The following is a 6,764-nucleotide window of genomic DNA, read 5'->3' as shown; positions in this document are numbered from 1 at the left end:
TCGTATCATTTCAGTGCAGGTTGTGTAGTTACGTGGATGAGAATGGGATAGAGGTTGCAGATATATGCAGAGGAACGGAGGACCACAGAGGGATGACCTAGATATAAGCAAGTGCCTATTTCTCTGTAGTAATAACCTGTGACTTCGTGACTCTCTGTCCCATTTCCCTGTCTAGTGTCCTCTCTATTTCGTCACCAATCTAAGTGTGTGCAGAACAGAGTGTGTGTTCAAATTCAACTTTCAAGCTCATTTCCTTCCTCTTTTGTAGCACAAACTACTCTGTGTCTACTGTGGAATTCGTACCGATGAGCGGCCCTCAACTTATTGGAAAATAAAAGTCTTACCATTCTACATCCAGTGTGGAACCTGTAGCAGTGTGCAACCCCTGGTTGCCAGGTGAATGTCTCACGTCTGTACCTACCGTGGAGCTGGTATCGATGCGTGGTATGCAGAACTGTTATCATCAGTATGGGCTGAGTCACCACTCTGTATGAACTGCGAACATGCACTGTTGCGAGGCCTTCGGCTTCCTTGAGAATACCTCAGCACTGATAACACGTTTTTCTTTCACACTGTGAATGCAATTTGTTAGGCTGACAGAGCTAGTTTCACCGTGTGATTCAGCTTTTCTGGTAAATCGCTTTCTATCAGTAACTCGTAAATACATTGCCATTTGTTGCGACAGCAATTCCATTCAGTCCCGACCTGCCATACATTATCTACTGCGCAATTAATCAATACAACCTGTTGATTGATAAACACGTCAGCGCTCGTACTAGTTTTTTGACTACGGCTATATTTGTGTTGTTACCAAGGCATCACTTATTGTCTGTCTCTAATTGCTCCTCCGATGGCAATGATAATCTTTTCTTTTATAGGATTGCAGCCTTTCCAGTTTCACATAGGAAGAGGTAGAGAGTAACAGTGACGGACGGAGACATATTTCTCGTCAAAACAGATTTCGGACTCACACGGGAACTCTGAGATAGCGAGATCCTCATTGTCCAGACGCTGGAGGTGCTGCCTGGACGAGCACAGAACACGGTCCACACTGCAGAATGATTTGTGATGAAGTGGGGTCCTTTGCTAGATGACATCAACATTCCTACTGACTTGCTGAAGATTTAAGTGTGGAATATTCCACCATACCCTTGTTCCGTTTCGCTGTGGGCAAAAAGGAGGATATTTTACGAGGCGAGTCACAGAGCAAGTCCTAAATGCGCATCTGTGCATCCAGTTGCAAGGCAGTTTGAAACACATTTTGCCAATATACCTTGGATTCACTGTGTTTAGTTAACAACCTGAAGATCTATTTTTCCCCTCCAGCTTTACGAATAATGTGGAATCCATACAAGGCGTGCAGAGAGAACTTACAAATGTGTTACCTGGATTAGGGAGCATGCCTTATTAAAATAGGTTGAGTGAAATCGGACAATTTTTCTTTGGAGCTACGGAGAATGACAGGTGATGGAGGATAGAGGTGTCTGAAATGATGAGAGGCATTGATCGTGTGGATAGTCAGAGGGTAATTCCCAGGACTGAAATGGCTAGCAAGAGAGGGCACAGTTTGAAGGTGCTTGGAAGTAGGTACTGAGGAGATGTCAGCGGCAAGTTTTTTTTTTCCACAGAGAGCGGTGAGTGCATGGAATAGGCAGCCGACGATGGTGGTGGAAGCTGATACGTTAGGGTCTTTCCAGAGGTAATTTCCAAGGTATGGACAAGTCCGGCATTGAGCTATAGGGTTTCTATTTTTCTATGGCGCTGGAGGAAAGTAGGGAGTAATTTCTCCAGAGAGTGAGATACAGATGCCGAGAAATATTCACCCGTTTCAGGATAATAATATCGTTCAGTCAATCAAAGGTCAGGCAAATGGTTGCACAATCAAACAATGTAACCTGCAAAATATTGATGATTACTCTCTGAATTAAATGGAAATGCAGGGATCTCCACCAAGTTTCAAGCGTGTGAATATGGTTGATCAGGATCTTCAGTTGGAGTTATCTAAGGGCACAGGGTTACTTACTTGCAGGAGTGTGTTGTTCTGCCAAATCTGCTACTAAAGTTCCAGATGGCGTCTCTCCCGTGAATACAAGTACTGTCATTGTCATCGTGAAAATGTCGTTTTTGTACAGGTCAAGTAAATATCGCAAATGTTTATTATGGTAAATATCATCAACTACAACCAGCATTGAATGACTAACGGCTCAGTTATTCGTGGGTCTTCCGTCAACAGGAACACATATACAATGGCTCTCTGTTAATGACAGGGAGTTTTTCAGCGGTTAAAATGTAGTATGTGTATTTGTGTTCCTGATGACGGAAAACTCACGATACACTGAGCCGTTAGTAATTCATTGCTGGTTGTAGCTGATGAAGATCCTGATCAACTGTCCTCACACGCTTGAAATTTGGGGTAGTTTCCTGCATTCACCTTTAATTCAGGTAGTAATCATCATTATTTTGCATGTTTCATCGTTGGTTTTTGCACAATATACATTTGCTTAATATTTAAAAAATTCCCTGTCATTAACAGAGAGCCATTGTGTTATGTTAAAGATCAGATTTCATACTTATTTAGTGCACGATATACATGCTATGACATTTTCTAATAGTTAATATTTTTCAAATTAGAAGCTTAAATTTTGTGACAAAATAAATTCTGGAAGAACCTTGGATATAAAATGTAATAAACAGTTACTTATTTGCACCTCTGGTGGCGCGCCTGTTGTACTCTACCCAGAGGCAGCTCGTCCACTTTTCGGACTCTCTTAAAATCCAGCTCCTACCGCTGGCTCCGAGTAACTGTTTGCATCTGAAAGTGGCAACCCCTAGTGCGGCGCTTCGACAGGCGGCCTAAACGCGGTGGGGGCAGCCTAGAAACTTGAACCCTCGTGAGTTAGCGATTAGCTTACCCCAGCATTCGAAGCCAGTTCCCGGACTCGGCGGATGAGATCAACTACAAGATGCATTAACTAAGAAAGCGGTGCAGAAAACTTCATGGTGAGCGAATGGCAAAACAAGGCACAGAAAGCGTCATGACTACCGCTGCAGCCGAGGATTTCTCCAATCATGACGTCCTTTCCTGCCATTGGACCAGAACTTAAGTTTTAAGTTTTAAGAACAAAGGATAGGTCCATGGATGGGAGAGGTCTGAAGGGTTATCGTCTGGGTGCGTGTCAAAGGGAGTACCGGAATAAAGTTTCGGCACAGGCTATAGGGCCAAATGGCCTGTTCTACTTTTGGGGCTGAGACAGTGGAACTGCCCCAGAGCAACAGCTTTTTCGCTATGAAATTCTCCCTTCACAAGTTACGCCATCGTCAGAAACGACGGACAATCAGCACTGCCAAATAAGCAAATAAACAAACTAACAAATAAATAATTGAATAGCCGTTAAAAATAAAACAATAGACAAATCCGCTAGGACATAACCAGCTGATATTCTTTCAGAAATTTACTTTGCACGGTTTTCACAATCATTTCAACTATACGTTGGTTTTCCAGTTATAAAACAGCATATTCCTTACCAATTATCACCACAGCTATTTCAAAGAAAGAGATTTTCAGTTTGTCGCCAATTTGCTTATATAAATACAACGATAGGTTCATAAATATATTGACAGGTCGATTGAGAAGGACTACATTAACGAGACAGATAATTTGATTTTGCCGGGCAGTGAGGAGAAACTGAGGATATTTCCCTCCTTCCAAGGGATCCAGCACTACAATGAACAGGTCTAGAGGAACATCACTTCCCACGCACTGCATTCTAACGTGCCACCGAACATATCTCACTTCTTTTATAGAACCCTCAAATCTGCAATTTTATTATCACATCACATTCATTCCCATGATCTCTCAGACAGAGAATATCATTGCTTATTCAGGAACATCTTCACGTATTCTGGTAAATTCATTGCCTTTCCAATCTCATGCTGGACAGTAAAAACAGTGTGCATTACCATAAAATCATATCAACATCCCTCTTTACAAAAATACTCTTCAGCACAATCACACCATTAGTGGTGATTTGCTGCAATCAGATACCGCACTGTCGCTGAATAACAGAATATGTTATTTATGTATTTATTCTTCAATGTCCACTCCCATGCAGCAAATAAATTATTAATTGCAAACAAATTATTAATTGCAGAATCAATGTCTAAAATATGTAATCATTAATTAAATTTATAGTGCCCTGAACAACAGGAGATGGCGAGATGATGTGGACAGAAGTCCTATGCAACATGTCTTTCAAAGGAGAAAGTTCTACATTCAATGTACCAAGCAGTGACCGAAACATCAGTGGACATAAAGACATTTAACCTTGGCTTTTGTACTCCTTTTCGTACTCATACCAGGTGTGATCCAGTGGAGAAAGAGAAATATTTACTCTTTTTTTCTATCAACATGTTGGCCCATGTTTATTTGGCAGGGATAAACGTTTCAGCTTTCTGTTGTTTGAAGCAGATGGTTTAGAAAAAAAAAACAAAAGGGAATTATTGTACATCACTGGTCAGATTAATTATAGTCAGGTGAGATGTAGTTAACTCGTTATAGATTGGCACTTGCAGAGTTACAAGATACGCCCAATTACATGTTTGTGTACAATAAAATTCAGAGAATTTTTAAAGATTTTGAAGTAATTTGCAACCTAAAATCAAACTGATAAATATGCCCAAGCTCAAGAAGGAGAGTGATGAAAACAAGTGGTGGAGACATCCTTCTTGATCAGCTCTTTCTCTTTTCCTCCTTTCATTTCCCAGCTTCTTTCATTTATAAGCTTAAACGCAATTTGTTAGATTTACACTGATGTACTCTCACAGTCATTTAAATCCGTTCAAATTCAAATCTGGGCTCGTATGCGGATCAGTGGAACCAAAATCAGGAGCTCCAAAAGACCTCACTTGTATTCAGTGGCAAGAGGTAATGGTCCAGATATGGGAATTGAAAAGTGAATCACTTACTGCGCAATGGTGTGCAGAGCTTTATATTGTACAACTAAAATTGAATGCGGTTTCCTGTCATGATGAATATTTAATTGCTGTTTTTCTAGAACAATTACTACACACAGACTAACAATGGCATTTCTGACCATGATGACGATGACATTAGTAATCCAGGCCTATCACTGACCAGACTAAGAATACTACTGTCTCTGCAGACTTACTACTGAGAATACTGGTCATTGATTTAAGGTGACGAGAGAGAATTAATGGGAAGTGGAGGGACACATTTGAGCAATAAAGTGTGTAAGTGAGTGTGACGAGCTGCCGGACGCTGTGTTTGAGGTACACACTTTCAGAACATTCAGAATGTAATTGTACAGCCCATAGACAGGAATGCGTTAGGGGGATAAGGTCAAAAGGGGAGCAAATGAGGATAGCTTAGATGGTATGAACCTCTTGGGCCGCCGTTTCTACATTCGTTTACTAAGACGATTTACTTTAAGAACTGGAACATGAAAAACCAGAGAATCTGTGCATCAGTTGAGTTTTGTTTCCGAGTTCAGTCACTTGTGGCAGTTGGATTTCTATGGTCTTTCATGAAGGGCAAATTATGAAAATTCACAACGATTACAAATGAGATAACTTTGCTTGTCAATATATAAATGGTCAGTTCGACGAACGGGACTGATGCATCTGGATAAAGTATGTCCTCCCACCGTACTTCTCTGCATCTAAGGGAGTAACATCAGGTGCCATACTCCGGATTTTATTTTTTTACCCACTGTAGTGTGGGATCATGTACGGGTTTCGTGGCAAAGAATATATATTAAAATCAATTTAGTCTTCCTTTCTGATTCAACAGTTGTATGTATTTACAATGAAATAACGCACTGTGGAAGGGTTGACGTACGTAAACTCTATTCTGGTCCCAGTATATGTTTCTTAAGAAACGAATCTCTTTCCCATCCGTGTCAGGGTCGTGAAGCATCTCCAGGAGATCTTGATTTCTGACGGTAACAAAAGGTGTTGTGTAGCCGATGAAAAATAGGGAGATTTCTTTCTGTACTTGGATGGCTCGGCCACAGATCATTCTTAGAATGAAAATTGCATTTCTGGTTCCAGTGTTTTCCACAAATCCGCATTGTTCTTCACTGATTTCAGGTCTTATCTCAAATTTTGCTCTCATCATGATTACTGTGAGAATAGATTTTGCCACGCGGCTCATCACTCATATTGTAAGATGTATTTTTTCCCTCGGTGCATCCAATCGCTGAGCAACGTAACTTCCACGTTAGTTCATTAATCTTACTCTACATCATCTTTCTTCCAGAGCTTTGGGTTTGTAACATTTCTATCTCATTCAGCCATCTGTCTTTAGCTTCTCTGCAATTTCTTTTTTATTGTCTTATCAAGTTGTTTGAATTCTTCGCTGTCTCTGGGTTTGATGGTCATTTTTTGTTGAATCAATGGTATTATATCTTCAGTTATCCATTTCCTATTACGTTTCCGCTCTATTCCTGGGATTATTTCTCTTGCTGCTTCATCATGGATTCCTTCAGTCTGTCCCGGGAAGATTTGCCTCCTTCATCCCGCAGCAATTGAAAACGGTTTTTCACCACGATTGCGTATTCTGTTTTCAAATGAGGGGTGTTTTGTAGTTGTTTATAATCCAGTGGCTCTGATCTTGTTGGTTTTTTTCATTTTCTCATCTATATTTTCATTTTGCACATGACTGGTATGTGGTCACTCCCATAGTCTGCACCAGGGTAGCTTTTAGATTGAGTTACCGAAATTTTGAATCTGTTATTGACTGTTCT

Source organism: Hypanus sabinus, unplaced genomic scaffold, assembly GCF_030144855.1.
Source record: "Hypanus sabinus isolate sHypSab1 unplaced genomic scaffold, sHypSab1.hap1 scaffold_504, whole genome shotgun sequence".
Taxonomy (NCBI): Eukaryota; Metazoa; Chordata; class Chondrichthyes; order Myliobatiformes; family Dasyatidae; genus Hypanus; species Hypanus sabinus.
Note: the sequence above shows the minus strand (reverse complement) of the source record.